The sequence below is a fragment of the Aegilops tauschii genome, chromosome 7, assembly GCF_002575655.3.
Source record: "Aegilops tauschii subsp. strangulata cultivar AL8/78 chromosome 7, Aet v6.0, whole genome shotgun sequence".
In the NCBI taxonomy this organism is placed as follows: Eukaryota; Viridiplantae; Streptophyta; class Magnoliopsida; order Poales; family Poaceae; genus Aegilops; species Aegilops tauschii.
The window spans coordinates 16,371,893-16,389,035 of NC_053041.3; positions in this window are offsets into that span (position 1 = coordinate 16,371,893).

Sequence of the window (17,143 nt, forward strand, 5' to 3'; positions counted from 1 at the left end):
CTAGCCACCTGTCCTCCCAAAAACGTATCTCAGAGCCGTCCTTTATCGCGACTGATCCAAAGCGGAATAGATGTTTCTTTACCGCCATCAGACCAGACCAAAAATGTGAGTCACCAGGTTTCCAATACGCCTGGGACAATGCTTTTTGGCCTAGATACTTATTGCGCAACAGGGCTTGCCAAACACCATCCTCGGTAAGTAGCTTGAACAACCATTTACTGAGCAAGGCATCATTCTTAACCTGGAGGTCCTGAACACCTAAACCTCCCTGGTCTTTTGGTCGACAAACCACACTCCATTTGGTTATCCTATACTTTTTATTTTCACTATCTCCTTGCCAAAAGAATCTGGATCTGAAGTAATCCAGTCTTTGCAGAACCCCTTTGGGAATTTGGAAAAATGACAGCATGTAGAGAACCATGTTTGTGAGAACAGAATTGATCAAAACTAGTCGCCCTCCAACAGAGAGTAACTTGCCTTTCCAACTGCTCAACCGTTTCTCCAATCGCTCTTCCACATGTTTCCACTCCGCATTAGTGAGACGCCGATAATGAATCGGAATTCCCAAATATTTAATCGGGAATTGGCCTTGTGCACAACCGAACAAGTCAGCATATTGCGTAGCCGCCTCCTTGGCTTCTCCGAAACAGAACAATTCACTTTTATGGAAGTTAATTTTCAGACCTGACATTTGCTCAAAAGCTGAAAGCAATAGTTTCATATTTTTAGCCTTATCTAGGTCATGTTCCATAAAAAGAATTGTATCATCGGCATATTGCAAGATAGAGAGTCCGCCATCCACAAGATGTGGCACTACTCCTGCAATTTGACCGTCTTGTTTGGCGCATTTGATCAAAGTAGCCAACATGTCAGCGATAATGTTAAATAACATTGGAGACACTGGGTCACCCTGTCGTAATCCCTTTTTCGTCTGGAAGTAATGACCTACATCATCATTGACTTTTATAGCCACACTACCTCCAGTAACGAAATTTTGGACCCAGTCACGCCATTTATCTGAGAAACCTTTCATTCTTAGGGTATGTTGGAGAAATGACCATTTGACTTTGTCGTATGCCTTTTCAAAGTCAATTTTAAATACTACTCCACTCATGTTCTTCCGGTGCATCTCATGGACGGTCTCATGAAGGATTACTACTCCATCGAGTATATTTCGTCCTTGCATGAAAGCCATTTGGGATGGCTGAACAACATGATCGGCAACCGCGTTGAGCCTATTAGTCGCAACTTTGGTGAAGATTTTGAAGCTGACATTAAGGAGGCAGATCGGTCTGAACTGTTGAATCTGTTCAGCCTCCTTAGTCTTTGGCAACAAAACAATCTCGCCAAAATTAAGCCTAGATAGGTCTAGTTGGCCGGCATGAACAAAATTGAACAACTCCATTAGGTCAGTCTTGATGACATCCCAGAAGTCTGATAGAACTCCGCGGGGAAACCATCAGGGCCTGGAGCTTTGTTATGTTCCATTTGGAACACCGCAGCTCGCACCTCCTCTTCAGAGAAAGGTGCCGTCAGAATATCATTCTCTTCTTCTATGACTTGTGGAATGTCATCTGTTCGGGTCTCATCTAGAGTGAAGTTCCCTTCCTCTGGAGCCCCAAATAGACCACTTGTAGTATTTGGTTATATAACGCTTGAGCTCTCCCTGACCCTCGATCCGTCCCTCATCCTGTTGGAGGCTAAAAATACACTTCTTCCTATGCCGCCCATTGTCGACCATTTGGAAATATCATGTATTGTTGTCTCCCTCCAAAATGAATTGGGCACCTGATCTTCGATACCACTTGATTTCCTCTTCTCGCAATAGACGTGCAATCTGCTCATTGGATTGATTTTTCATATCAATCTCCTGTTGAGACAAAATGCGAGTCTCTGCTATTTGTCGAGGTCATCTATAATAGTGGAAAGGCGTTGCTTTTCTTTTTTATATATACCACTTGTGTGTTTGGCCCATCCAGTTAGGAACCGCCCCATGGCTCGAATTTTGAAGTTCCATCTTTGAATCGGTGTGCGACCAACAGCAGGCCTCTCCCATAAATTCTTAACTATATCCGCAAAACCATCCCGATGTAACCATCCCAATTCAAATTTGAATGGACGGCGAACAGTGGGAGAGCTAGTAGAGTAAGAATCAAGAATGATGGGTGCATGGTCCGAAAGTAACTCAATACACTCTAGGGCACGCACTGTTACCATAGGGAATTTTAATTCCCATTTGGTATCCATGAGTACCCGATCGAGCTTCTCGTATGTTGGCACCGGACGGTTGTTGGCCCAAGTGAACTGTCGCCCCGACATACTAGCTTCTCGAAGATTCAAACTGTCAATTACAACGTTGAATAAGAAAGGCCAGTGTGTGTCAAAACGATCATTATTTTTCTCTTCCTGGTATCTAAGGATATTGAAGTCGCCTTCAATAAGCATTGGATGGGGGTTATCCTTAGCCAAGTTCACCAATTCCCGAAGGAAAGCGGATTTATTCTCATCTTGGGCAGCCCCATAGACTGCAACCAGACTCAATGTATAATTGTCAGCTCTATTTCGTAGGTGGAATTTGATGTGAAATTCACCAACCGAAAAAGCTAACAAGTCCATGGTTGTGGTCTGTATCCCAAGTAAGATTCCTCCGGACCTTCCACGTGGTGGTAAGCAATGCCATGTATATTCCAAACCACCTGATAGGTGATCAAAGACATGTGCATGAAAGTCACATTTACCAGCCTCGGAAATGGCCACAAAATCTAACCCATGGTCACGCACACAGTCATCGACGTGTTTATGTTTAGTCAAGTCTGAAAGACCTCTGCTATTCCAAAACATGCCTCTCATGTGGAAACTCGGGTCAGGGTGGATACCTTCGCCTTCTTGGGCGGTTTTTGTTTCTTTTTTGAGGAGTGGGATTTTGATTTACGCGAGGACGCGGTGAAGTCACAAAACATGGACCCAAGTCGTGCGTCATCTAATCCGACCTCAGTTACCGCACCAACCAAGTGGGAAAGAAGCGGACCGTCATAAGCAGCCGCCGGTTCCTCCTCCTCGGTTTCGGGGTATGGTAAGGGGCTCGAACACTTTGGAGAAACCTTTAATCGGTCTATCTCCATGTGTTTAAGCACCCCCACCGAAATGCACACATCATTATTATTTTTTCCAATTTTAATTCCAGCGTTATTTAAACTAGAGGAAATACGAGAATCAGAAAAAGAAAGAAATGATTTATTGCAAGGTGTACCTGTAGGAGGGTCGGGGTTACGCTCCGCCTGACGCTGCATCGCCTTGGAGAGGGAGCACTCATCAGTGGCCGAGGACCCGTCAGCAGAGGTGAAGTGACGACCACTGCGCCTTAACGGAGTATCCGTCAGCTTGGTTGGAGTAGAATGGAGCGCCGGCTGCGGCATTGGAGAAGACGGAGGCGATCCCAACGGTGCAGCAGCTCCTGGCTCCATTAGAACGTCAGCAACGGGTGACGAGGATAGCTCCATGCTGCGCCCTGTGGCTGGACCAAGTGTCACCGCAGCAGCCAGATGACAGCTCGGCGCGCTCTGTAGCGAGGGTGACGACGCAGGTGATTGCAGAACCTTTGCCTGAGCAGTCATGGGCTGTACTGGGCGTCCATCGCCGGTAGTTGTTGACGAGCCTAGCTCAGCGACAGCGGCCTCCTGTAGCGTCGGTTGCACAGAGCCATGCAACCGCACGGGCGAGTTCTTGTTGGCTGAAGCATCCATGCAAGTATCAGTACGTACACATGCAGCTACAGTTGCACCCATGCAAGCATGCACTTCCATGCGTGGAGATTCCACGGCCGCCACTCGCGGCGTCGTGAGCAAAGGCAGCTCATTCTGCAGAAGAGGTTGGTGCAGCGGTGTACCAAGGTTGACGGATACCGGAGGCGGCGCCGGCAACGACGACAGCGAAGTGTAACCTGCAGCAATCTCGCCAAGCATGTTCGAAGGCCCTGTAGTGTGCTGCAGTTCAGACAACGGCGCGGCGAGAGATGCAGTCAGCATAGGGACTGGAGTGCTCGAGCTCGAGTTCGGAGGAGGATTCACACTCGCAGAGTTTCCTTTCTTTGCTTTTTTGCTAACATCACCATCGTTAATTTCATCATCACGGCCATGACCTCTATCTGGGCCATCATCATCTTGCTTCCAGATTAGAGGTATGAAATCTGCATCTGGAATATAGTCATCCTTTTCAACCTGGTAACAAAAATTATACCAATCAAGCTTGACAAATGCCTCTGCAGTTGTGGAATCTCCTCCATGTCATTATTATAGGTGAATATATCCAAAGAGCGCACAGCAACCTGAATGCGTATAATACCATGACGACGTAGGGCATAAAGATCAACATCTTGAGTTGCTCCAATGACCGATCCAACAGCCCAAAGCCCGAGGAAATGTCGTAGTGAATGAGGAACGCCGTAAACGTGCACCCAAACAGTCTCCAGAGAAACATAAGATGGGACATCTTCAACTTTCCATTCTTTAAAAGCAATTTCAACACCATGCGACTTGACTCGAACCTTTACGTCAGCCATTCGGCGAAGATCGTCAAAGGAGGGGAATGACACCAAAAAGGCATCCTTGCCATGCGGAATAGCCTCCCACTTCCACTGAGTCTGAGTCCGAACGATCTTAGCAATCTCAGCTTCAAGCACCACTGCAGGTAGCTCCCCACCGGAAACTGTGACTAAGGCAATTGGCGATGCTGATGGAGAAGTGTCGATGTCCTTGCACACGTGCACACGTGCTCTGGGATCTGAATGAACATGGAAGCATTAGATCCTTGTCCACAAAAAGATGCCGAGGGCCGTGGCTGCTTCAGAACGGGACAACGAAACATAGCGTGCTTGAAATTGTTGCAGATGTAGCAAAAGTGATCATTAGACCGGCATTTGAAACAGTGCATCTTTTCTTTCTTGGTTTTAGGCACGTTGGCAGAGGCTTCGTCCTGTTGAGCGGCAACCGTGCCGTCGGACTCAGCCAATGGTGGCATGGCGTGGGAGACGGCCAAGTTTGCGGCAACTGGGGGCGCCTGAGGTATTGGTGTTGTATGTGCGCCTGGCCGACGCCCATTCTTCTTCTTCTTCTTTCCTCCATGCTTCAATGGTCCGCCAGTACCAAAAGCGAAGTCTTGCCCGCTCGTTTGTGAGGGGCCCGAACTGGGGCCAGCGGCCTGTTGACCAGCACCAGCACAGGTGGAGCCAGCTATGTAGTGTTGTTGCCTAGCCGGAGCGCCAAAATCTAGGGGGTCCAGCCGCCGGACCAAACCCAGCGAAAGGAGCAGCCAGGGTCGAGGCGCCGATGAAGTTCGTTGTAGCAGGTGCCTTAGTGGTGTTGGAGGCGAGGCCGGACGTCGAAGGGTGCTGCGGCGCCCCAGCCATCGGAGCCGGCGAGGAGATGCGCAGCGCGTCAGCGTAGGAACGGTGCGAGGTGATTGAGGGCGATGCGAAGGAGCGAATAGGGTTCGCAAGTCGTGCCCAGCACCTAACCACACCCGGTCTACGGCTGAGATCGGCTTGACGCAGTGGACGTCCACGATTCACTTGCAAGGCTGGCCCATCAGACAGTGGCGGTGTCGATGGATCGCGACTTCCACGGCCGCCGTTACGCGAGCAGTAACTGCAGGAGACGACCTGTCCGGCGCCTGAACCGCGGTTGTAGTGGACGTCGACGCCGGCAGAAACGCTGCGAGGGCCACCGGCGGCGTCACCCGAGGACGCGGCAGTGGCCCATGCCATGGCCGGATTCGAACGCCCTTCGGCTGCGCCCGAACTGAAGGAGCCGTCGAGTTTGCCAGCACTTTCTCCGGCGATGTCGCGCCCCTCGGGGAGGAGCAACCACTTGGAGACGCCGCTGGTACTTCACGATCGCTGCACACGGGCCCGGCGTCCATACGATCTGGCGAAGACCTGCGAACATCATCCTGAAGCACATCAGCTGAAACAGAACTAGGCCTCACCTGCAGGGAAGAGGATGTCGACGGCGAGCCCCGTTCCCAAACGCGTGATGCCAGCGTGGGGTACCCAATGTCCATCCAGAACTCCTGAGCAATCTCCTCTTTCGTTTTCTTCCTCCTAGACTTGACAGTGGACCAACGGCCGCCCTCGACTGCAACCCCGCCACCGGTGAGTACCGCGTCAGCCATGTGAGACGCCAAGCTGGGCACCTCCCCAACCTCAGCATGCTCCTCCTCCTCGACAGGCAAAGCCCCGAACCGTGATCCAGTACAAGTCGACAGGGAGAGAACTCTAGGCGACAGATCTCCCGGCGCCAGGGTGAGCCGCCTCCGCCTTCGCTGCGTCCGATCCGGGAAATCTAAAATTTGTTGCTAGGGTGCTGATAAACGTCGGCCGGGGTATAGATGCAGCTATTGGCTGCCTCACACGCCGTTCCCGAGCTCTGTGGGTGGTGATTTCTAAGGGATGGATTTTACTAGGGATAAGATATATTTTTTGAGAAAATCACGGGATAATCCTTTACCTCTCAAAAATGTTATCAAGACTTTCCTGCTGAATTTTTTTGGATGTGGCTAGGTCGCAGTCGACTAAAATTTAACCAAGTCTCAGACAGGTGACATAGTATATAAGAAGAAGAAAAACTGAAAAGAAAAAATTGTACAAATCCCCATGCAAGACCAAAGGATATAGCATCGACTGAGACATAGCGAAGTCTCAGTCGACGGAGACTTAGCAAAACTGTTCAGTATAATGTTTATTTAGTAAACATAAAATAGACTAGGATTTGTCGTACCTTGTCTTATACTCCAAGTTGGTCACTGTACTCCTATATATATATGCCCACGAAGCTCAAACAATACAATAAACTATTCCACCAATTCTCTCTCTCCCTTCTAAGATGGTATCAGCCTAATCGATCCAACCCTAGCCGCCGCCCGCCGCTTCCGCCCCGCGCGCCGCCCTTGCGCGGTCAGCCTCCATGACCGCCGCCGGGGCCGCGCCGCCCGTACCTAGGGTTTGTCCGCCGATCGTGTTGACCGGCTGCCCTAGAGAGTCTTTTTTCCGAGCCCTTGCTCCGGGTTTTTTTCGCTCTCTCGCCGGTCGTTTTGATCTGTGTTTTCTTTTTGGTTTTCTGATCTATACTTGATCGGTTTGCGTCGCCCGCCGCCGCCGTCGACCCCCGTGCGCCTCTACGCCGACACCGGCGCGACCGGCAGGCTTCTTCACCGACCCCTCACGGCAGTCATCCGCGTGCCGGCCCGCCCTTGATCTACGCCGGCCGTCACCGCCCTGCTTCGACCGGGGCACCTGCATCGCCCTGACCTGGCAGCCTCGCGCCATGCGGTGGCCCATCATAGTCGCCGTTCGCATGTCGGCCCGCCCATCGATCCACGCCAACTACCTCCGCCGCGTCTGCACGGCGGCCTTGTGGTCTACCTCGCCGGCCTCGTCCCCGACTGCGATATGATCGTCGGCTCCCTCAGCTCGGGTGTCGCCGCTATGTTGGTCGCTCGGGCCTCATTTCCCGGGCGCCGGCTGCTTCGGCAGCCCGGGTGTCTGTGCTGACGCGCTCTTCCACACGATGTCCCACGCCGTTCGTCATCGCCGGCTTCATCTAGGACTCCGGCGCCACCCCGCCTGCACCGAGCGGCGTCCCTTATATCGCGCGCAATCGTCTTGATCACCCGCTCGCCATTACGATCAGCCCATATACGCTCCGCGACCGACCCGGCCCATCGGTTGCTCGCACCTCCGCAGGTCCCGTAAAGATCGTCCCCGATTTCAGCGTGCCCCTCCACCGATCGAGCAACGGGTTGCCGCTCCGTCGCCTCGTCGGGCCGCAGCACCGCCGCACCGTGGTTCTCCTCGTGATTGCATCGACTCGCGCGTCGCCGCTATGTCACCCCTTCGGGCCGTACTGCTGTGATACGCGGTCCCCGCCGCCGCCCCGAGGCCGTCCCGCGGTTGCACCGACCCGCGCTCCACCGTTGCGCCGCCCCTTTGGGATGTAGCGCCGCTGCCCACGGTCCTTGCTGCCGCCCGAGGTCTTCCCGCCGTCGCCTCAACCCGCCCGCTGCCGCTGCGTCGCCCCTTCGGGCCGTAGCGCCGCGGCCCGCTGTCCCCTTGGCCGTCACCGCGCATCGACCTCCCTTGGTATGTGTCGCGCCGTCTCCCTCAGCGCGGGAACGCCACTGTCTGCGCCGGTCTTCGTCACACTATTGGGTTCCTCGCCTACTTCGATCACCGCCGTTGCGCTCCTAACCTAGCTGTCGTCGCCACTCTTCTTCGGCCTCCGCCGCCGCTACCTCTGTAGCCACCGCCGCCACTGGTCCACCCCTTCGGCTTTGTCCAGCACCAACCCATCGCCAGCGTTGCCGTCATCTTCCTCGACCACTTCGTCTACTCCGACCACCGTTGGTGACATCGGGCGCCACTAACGTCGTCGAGTCCCCTTCTCTGCTAGCCTCTCTGACTCCTCGACATGGCGTATAGCTCTTGCTGGTCCCTCGTCTACGCATGTCCGGTGCTGGCAACACTGATGCATGCCTTCGTCCATGATGTGTCCCCGTGCCTGGCAAGCCTAGAGCGGCGCTTCGTCAACTTCGTCTTCGTCGGTCTATGCATGCCCGGTGCTGGCAACACCGATGCGTGCCTTCATCCACGATGTGTCCCTAGGCTTGGCACACCCGCCGCGATGCATCATCAACACCGTTTTCTTCCCGGCGCACCCCTACTTCGACACCACTGTGCCCATGCTAACTCGGCGCATCCTTGCGCCCGCGGCTCCATGGCGACATCCTCGACACTGGCTACCCGACTCGACATCGACCACGGCATTCTTCGCACGGCTACCTTGACCACGGCTACACCACCTACGCTCTCGGCTACATCGACAACCTACACAAAGGGCTACCGCTTTGCTTGCGCAAACTCATCGGTTTCCACTCCAGCCACGACTCCGCGATGCATCGCCCGTTACGACTGTGTGTGTGTGTGGGAGGGGGGGGGGGGTCCGTCGGCTTGCCTTCGGATTCTTCTCCAGTCTCACCGTCCGCGTCGCTACCGTTGTAACTGTAGGGGGGGGGGGGATGTTGAGTATAATGTTTATTTAGGAAACATAAGATAGACTAGGATTTGTCCTACCTTGTCTTGTACTCCAAGTTGATCATTGTACTCCTATATATATGCCCACGAGCACTATTAGGGAAAACCTTACCAGCAGCGCTGGTTTTTGAGCTACCAGTAGCGCGGGCACCCGCGCTACTGCTACGGCGCTACAGCTATTTTGTAGCAGTAGCGCTTGTTTAGGCCAGCGCTACTGGTATGTTCATATACTAGTACTGCGCCTCTGGAAAGCGCTACTGGTAAATGAGCGCTGCTGGTAATATTTTGGCCCGCGCCACTGCTAAAGTTTATGTTTTTTTTTCGTATTTTGACGTTGTACATGTTTAAACAAATATATCTTTTATACAATAACAACTCATCATGAACTAGTCTGTTTAAATAGCATATTCATTACCACTAGTCGTCACCACCAAAAAATGTTCGTCAATGAGACATCATATAACAGGTTGGTCACTAGTCATAATCACAACTCCTTCTCATCATCATCAACTCTAACACATTGTAGCACATAATAACACATTCTACTAGGACCTACTCTATCCTCTCTTAGGTAAAATATCATAAAACAAGATAGGCATTGAGTCTCCATTAAGGAAAATGGACTCTCCATAATGAAGAACGGAGATCATCATGTCTCCAAGTCTTGGCCTACGCACAATGTTGCTTTCAAGTAGCTCTCTACGATGGTCGGAACATTTTTTCCAACCATTTATTATCATGGCTTCCTCGCTGTTAGAAATCCGGTATGGACAGGAGTGATGTGGATACTGCGGCTGACCTGGCCGTGGTAGCCGTAAGCTCATAACATCAACACGACCTGTCGGCAACATCTGATGAGGCACACAATTCATCGGGATTTTCTGTTCAAAAACATAGTAATAACTTTCTAGTTAGCAATGTAGTTTAGTTTTAGAAGAATTTATGCAAAAGATGCACGTATGTCGTAATAGTAGAAAATCTTATCATGCTATCTCCATTGATGTTACCGTAGCACACCGTGTGCACTAGTGGCACATATCTTATATTCTTAAGAAGTTCATCCCCACTACAAGGCATTCTCTGAACATGCAGATTGTCCACATCAGCACATTGCCATGTCACCACTTCAGTTACAGATTACAATATCACCCTGGCAATTACCTCTCCCTGACTATCTATCTCTCTCTCTCTCTCTCTCTCTCTCTCACGTGCCGATTGTGGCCACTGCATGAATGCTCCTAGGCCATTAATTTGTTAATATTTTGACGAGCGTACAGATAGCCTTGCAACAACACCTTCTCTACTTTAAGTTCGGTGAATCAACTCGCCAATCCATACGTAAATACATCGCATTGACTCGCTGTTGATCGTCTTATGTTCCGCCACCAAGGGCCGCGTCCTTCCGATCACAAATACAGCCACAAATGCATGTGAAACTGACTGAGGCATTAACCCATCCGTTTCCATGGATTGGTTTCCTTTCCGGTTCATCTTTTCAGTTTCCTACGTTAAATACCCTCCGTGCACTTCCGCCATGGCCTACTACAAGGATAGGCGGCAGGCCAATGCTGCAGCTTGCACGTCCAAAACAATGGAGGTCTGCTGATGCTTTGTACAGCAGCACATCTTAGATCAAGCAGGTCACTGTCGTTTCAATCAAGTGCCCCCTTCCAAACCCCCAAGCTGAGAATATTGCCAAGACGTGCCGTGAGCATCCATGGAATTTATATGTTCAACTCCTTGATGGCAGGTCTGAACGTGCGTTGGTCTGACGCAATTGTTGGGGCGCACTTCTGCTCGCGCTTATTCTGAAGCCGCCTGTTGTTCTATCTATGTAAGGACCAGGTTTGTATTCTTTCTGCTACTGATTTATTCACCTCACTTTGGAGCTACATTTCAGATTGCAGTTTTAATTAAAGTATTGAAACAATATGTCAAGTTCCCTTTCATGATGTTTGCCGAGAGACGTCATGTCGCCTCCTCTGCAACATGGTGGCCGCCTCCGTCGTGCTGCTACGCATGACACGCCCTCAAGTACACCATCACCGGTAACGGGAGCCTCCCCTATGGTGCCGCTAAGTGGGACACGCCGCCGGCTACGGCGTCACCAGTAAGCGGGAGAAGGCACAATACACGCGTACATGGCATTTTTTCACAATTCTATATATAAAATTACAATCTTATCTTTATATTATAAATTTTTCTGGGTTTTCTATTAAGGGCAATAGAAAAATGTGGAAATAAGAAGTACTAGAACTGATTCGCAAAAAGGTACTATAACTGAAAATACTACTTCAGTACTGCATCTTTACATTTATAAGAATTTCTGCATTCTTCTACAAATAAGTGGGTTACTTTATTCTTAATTTTTCAAAATATTATGCAAATGATGTCCAAGATTCGGTGAAGCTAACCCTAACATTCATGAAAGTACAATTAGTGAGTTAACATAGTGACAAGAACTGCCTTGGTGGTATGTAGATATACTGTAAATACCGCATGCATGTATATATCCAGTTTGTGGTCAGTATATATATCTAACATGGTTGATTTGTAGCTTACCAATATCTAATGAGAAAAAAACATGTCAATAATTCTGTATCCGGATATTTTACATTGTGAAAACTAAAAATCCATGCGTTGTTGCCCCTCTACCAAGTCCCGCAACAACGTGCGGGGTATCATCTAGTTGACCATAATTTTGAAGAATTCGATAATAGCTATTGTAATTCTCAAGATCAGTAAAAAATGTGATAAGACCATCTTTCTCCTTATAAGTTAATTGTGCTTCATCATTGTAGTAGTAGGTTCTGTCTACCATCTTCCGTACATTTTTTGAAGAATGAAAATAAGCAGTCAATGAAAATAAGCTGTCAATTATTTTGAAATAAACAATATAAATTACTTAATAAATATGTTTGAGAAACTCACACAGCGGTAGAACTGGAAGCGTGTCAACAAGGACCCAAATGGTCATATTCTTTTCGTCGATGTCAGGATCACCAAGATCGAAGGTGAGAAGCATACCCTCATGAAAATCATATGCCTTGCAAAGTGCTTCCCAATTCAGGCAACGAAAATTGGACGAGTTCACAGAATTGTATAGATTTACAGCAAAATCATAACCATGATGGGTCCTTAGGTGAATTATCTTTGTCTCCATGCTTTCATGATCTTCAAAACTCATCTTCTCCAAGACATAGCGTCTTGCATGACATGGGATAAGCTAGTTGAATTGTAAAAGACGAAAATTACACGTTGAAGAAGCAGAGAAGTCGTGCAAAAAATAACAAAAAACACTTGTCGTCGTTGCATACCGTTTCAACATCGAAGGTCTCCTGGAGCTTGATGCTGAAGCGCGGACCTTCTACCAGGTGAGGCCTGTCGCACAGACCGCGTTCATCTTCGCAGTACTCGCACATAGCGAATTCCCTTTGGTCGTCAGACATTTCCTATATGTTCATTGTTGAAATAGATGTGCATTCAATAAGCAAAACTAAATCATAATAGAGATAAAACAAATTACTCCATTCAAATTAGCATGCATTTAATAAGCAAATAACTAATAGGTAATTAATAATTCATCATCGAATACATATATAGTAGTTTGTAGCAAAGATCATCATATAGTATCACTAATACATCTCGAATAATAGTTAATTAATAATGTCCTATCAAATGCATCTCGTGTAATAGCTCCTCTAGGTTCAGTGGGCCGCGAGCGGTGGACACCCAAAGAGAAGAAACCATCACAGGATCATAGCTTCGGTGAGATCCTTGAAGAATCTGCCAGGTATTGGAGAACCTGATGTCTGCCAACGCAACCATGTAGCGATGGACGTGCGCGTCCTCTTCCGTGCCACGGTGCTGTACCACCTGCGCGGGGGACTCAAGCCTCTGCACCGATGTAGGCCCACGTGACCGCCACCAAAGACGCTCCGGGTCGACGGCGGGTTGGCTCCTCACTAAGCTGCGCTCACCGGAAGGTAGCACAACCAAACCAGCCCGGCGGAGCCCAGTCCCGGACATGGCCCCTCTGCTCAAGCAGGCCTCCTCCGCCGAGTCGACGACGAGGATGCGGTATAGGCATCGTCGACGTCGAGAACAAAATGCTTAATTATGAAAACAAAATTAATAAACACTTAGCAAAATTTGGCATGACCTTTGCTAAAAGCAAGACATATCGAGCGCCTGAAATTTACCAGAACGTGGACGAATCAACATTCTGGCAAAACATAGGCCACTCGGTTAAACAACTAAGATTGTGACATGTTCAAAATATGGCATATATCCACTTCAAAATATCCACTTCAAATTTGCATATAACAGGAATAATTGTTTTTAATAAAAAAAACAACAAATGTGATAGTTCAAAATATGATCCTAAGATTAACTAGCTAGGGTTCATACTACATTATCCTAAGATTGATACTACATTATCCTAAGATTAACTAGCTAGGGTTCATACTACATTATCCTAAGATTAAACAACTAAGCTTAAACACCTAAGATTAAACAACTAAGATTAAAAACCTACATTATCCTAAGATTAATACTACATTATCCTAAGATTAAACAACTAAGATTAAACACCTAAGATTAAACAACTAAGATTAAAAACCTAAATTATCCTAAGATTAACTAGCTAGGTTTCATCCTACATTTTCCTAAGATTAAACAACTAAGATTAAAAACCTAAAATTTTCAACTAGCTAGGGTTCAAAAGAAACTAGGGAGGAGGAGGAAGGAGGGAAGAGGATGTACCTCTCGGTGGAGGAGGGCCCGCGCGCGCGGGGGGGCGGCCGGCGGGGGAGGAGAGCCGGCGCGGGGGCCGGTGCGGCCGGCGGGGGAGGAGGCCAGCGCGGGGGAGGGCGGCCGGCGGGGAGGAGGGCCGGCGCGGGCGAGGGCGGCCGACGCAGGGAGGAGGGCCGGCGCGGGGGACGGCGGCGTGCGGGGGTCGACGGCGGCGCGCGGGGGATTTAGGGAGGAGTGTGGAGTGTGTGAGTGGCTAAGTGATGAGGCCGGGGACGCGAGCAGGCCGGCCGGCGTGCGGGGAAGGGAGTGGGCTTAGCAGCAGCGCGAGTAATAGGCCAGCGCTCCTGCTAAGCCCACTAGCTGTAGCGCTGGCGCACATCACACGCTACAGCTAAGTGGCCTACCTTTTTGGCCCGGGGGCCCGCTAAACAGCAGTGCGGCCCGCGCCAACCAGCGCTGCTGCTATACAGTAGCAGTAGCGCCCGTTTTGGCCGGCGCTACTGGTACATACCAGTAGCGTGGGCTCTCAAACAGGCGCTACTGCTAAAATTCTATGTATAAGCATTTTCCTATTAGTGGAGGCTCAAGTAATATAATGAACTATTCCACCAATTCCCACTCTTGCTTCTAACAAAAACTGTTACATGATACTTTTTTTAGGGGGTCCTTTATTGGATACCTGGAGTGATAAACATCACCAACAGTCAATTACGACATAGAAAAAGAACCTCGAACCAAGGGTTTTTTCTCTGGCCGCCGGCCTCCGCTATTTTCATTTTCTTGAGACAACACCTGCACTTGAAGTGCACTTGAAGTTCTACAGACCCTAGAATTAAGGGCTTTCTCTCGGGCCGCTGCCCTCCGGTCGGCAATTTGGCTTCCACATCCATGGATCCAGATTCGTTGATTTTTGTAAATGCTCGGTCACAGGTCGATGCTGGTAGTGGAAACACCTGCGGTTACCGTCCCTTTCTTGGAGACGCTGACAAAGGCCTTTCTCCGTGCCCCTCTTCACGCACCGGTGGAAGCAATAGGCCTGGTTCATCGGATTGGACAATGGCAGCATTATAGTGTCATCCCCTTCTTAAAGGCGTTGTTTTAGTTGCTCGTGTAGTCCTCGGTCTTGTAATGGAAGATGTTTGTCGCCATGCTTGGTTTGGGCTGCTTCTAAGGCCTCGACATCTGGGGCGCAATGTACGAAATCGTCGATGCTTCCTCCATGGTCTCCTCCTTCGGCGTAGCCAGGTCCTGCAACCCACATGCCGACTCTCTCGGCACATAGGATGTGTATTCGCCAAAAGAATTCTAGGTGCGATATGTCTCGTCTCCTTGGAGGTCAGGCTGGGCGGGTTTAGCGTTGTGGTGTTTTCCTCTATTATATTCTTACCCACACTTGTTATGGCGCCTCGTATTGTTCTCTCCCAACTATTAATGAAAATATGCGCAATTCTTTGTGTATTCGCCAAAAGAATTCTACTACTAAACGGTCACGGTGATTGATCTCTAAAATACAAATCCTTTATTAGCTTGGGGACTGGCTGGCAAGAAGCGGTGTAGGATGATGTTCTTCTCGGGTTGTCGAAACCTCTTGCCGCCTTTTACTTTCTTTCCATTGGTTTATTTCTTTGTATGGTTGTGGCTTCGAGGCAGACCAAAGCGTCCTCCAGCTTACCCTGGTAGGACTAATTGGTTAGCTTTCTATAAAGCATGGACTGGAAAGCCTCATTTTCTAAAGAAAAGTTGGAAGCAGCCTTGTGTTGTCAAGTTGCACAAAATTTGGCAAGTTGAAGCGTCGCAGGATCAAGACAGGATGCAAGTTGGCGTAAACGTCTGACCCATTTGCTTGAGGTTATCAGCAAGGAGCCAACGCCCGACTGGGGTAGGAGGAAGTACTACATGAAAGGCACTGCCTAACCGATGCACCTAGTCTCATTTCAGTGCACATGTTGGGCACGTCAGATTCGGTCTGTCTCTCTCAAGCTAGCTAGCTACTTGCAGTCTTGCATACCTTACAGTATTGTGTGGCGTTGAGTACACTATCCAGAAGAGAAGCAGCGAGGGGCCAGGATGGTGCACCTCAATTTTCTGTCCTTAATTTTCTGTCGACAGACTGTGGACCAACACATCGAACTCTCTTTTTCTCTTCATCTAATACCTTTTCCCGTGCCGTGCGGCAAGAAAATAATTGGCCTCCAATTAGCCACGTTTCAGCGGCAGCTTCTTTTCTCCTGCCATATATTGCTAGAACGTATGCACACTTGCTCAAAGAAAGAAAAGAAAAGGAACCACAGCTATTGGAGATGCCCTAAGCCCGGATGCATGCATGCTAATACTGAAGTACATGCTCTAGTTTGGTTTCTTACTAATACAGTAGTCCATGTCACTATATCAGTATTTTAATACTATGTAGTTTTATTTTAGTCGGTGATCCACTTTTGCCGGCAAGTCGACTGATTTGTTAGTTTTCGAGGCTTGATCGACTTCACGCGTATTACACAGCTGCATTTGAAGTCACGCTACACTCCATAGACTGAGTCACTACTGTAACCATGTAAACTACTCCAAATTTTAAACTACACGCGTATTACACAGCTGCATTTCCTTTCATGCAATGAAATGAAATCGGGGGCATGCCCCTCAATTCAAAAAAAAACTACTCCAAATTATTATGTTGGATGATGTTTAGGTATATTATGACATCTAGGGCATAATTATTAAGATACCTATTGTACTTGATCAAACATAGGATTTCTGGGCCATATCTCTCTCTCTCTCTCTCTCTCTCTCTCTCTCTATTTTCTCAGGTAGTATTTGTAAAATATAATAGTTATATAGGTTATGACCTTTGTAGACAATGGAATTGAAAGTAATGTGATTAGACTTGACTGCACAGACCTAAAGGATTTGATACACTTCCGTTTCATATGGATTTACATGTCTTGATACACTTCCGTTTTATATGCACGCCCGTCGTCATTTGGGGTATATGCCATCATAGTGGTTAAAGTGGACCGCATTGATTGTTTAAGAAAGTCGCAAGTTATAAACTAAGCAACACCTTGAATTCGTTGTAAACGATACCTTGAATTGGTCATGCTCAAGAAATAAGTAACATCAGCGTAGGGGATAAGCTCCCCTGAGTGCTCAGCCTTCTATGAGAGTGTGTGGGGGGGGGGGGGGGGGGGGGGTGTCATAGTTTTACTCCAATATAAGATTATAGTAGCAATCAATAAAATTAAAATATTATTGAAACATTTATCAACACAGTTGTAGGTAAAGAGAGGGAGGTAGAGGGGGAGAGAG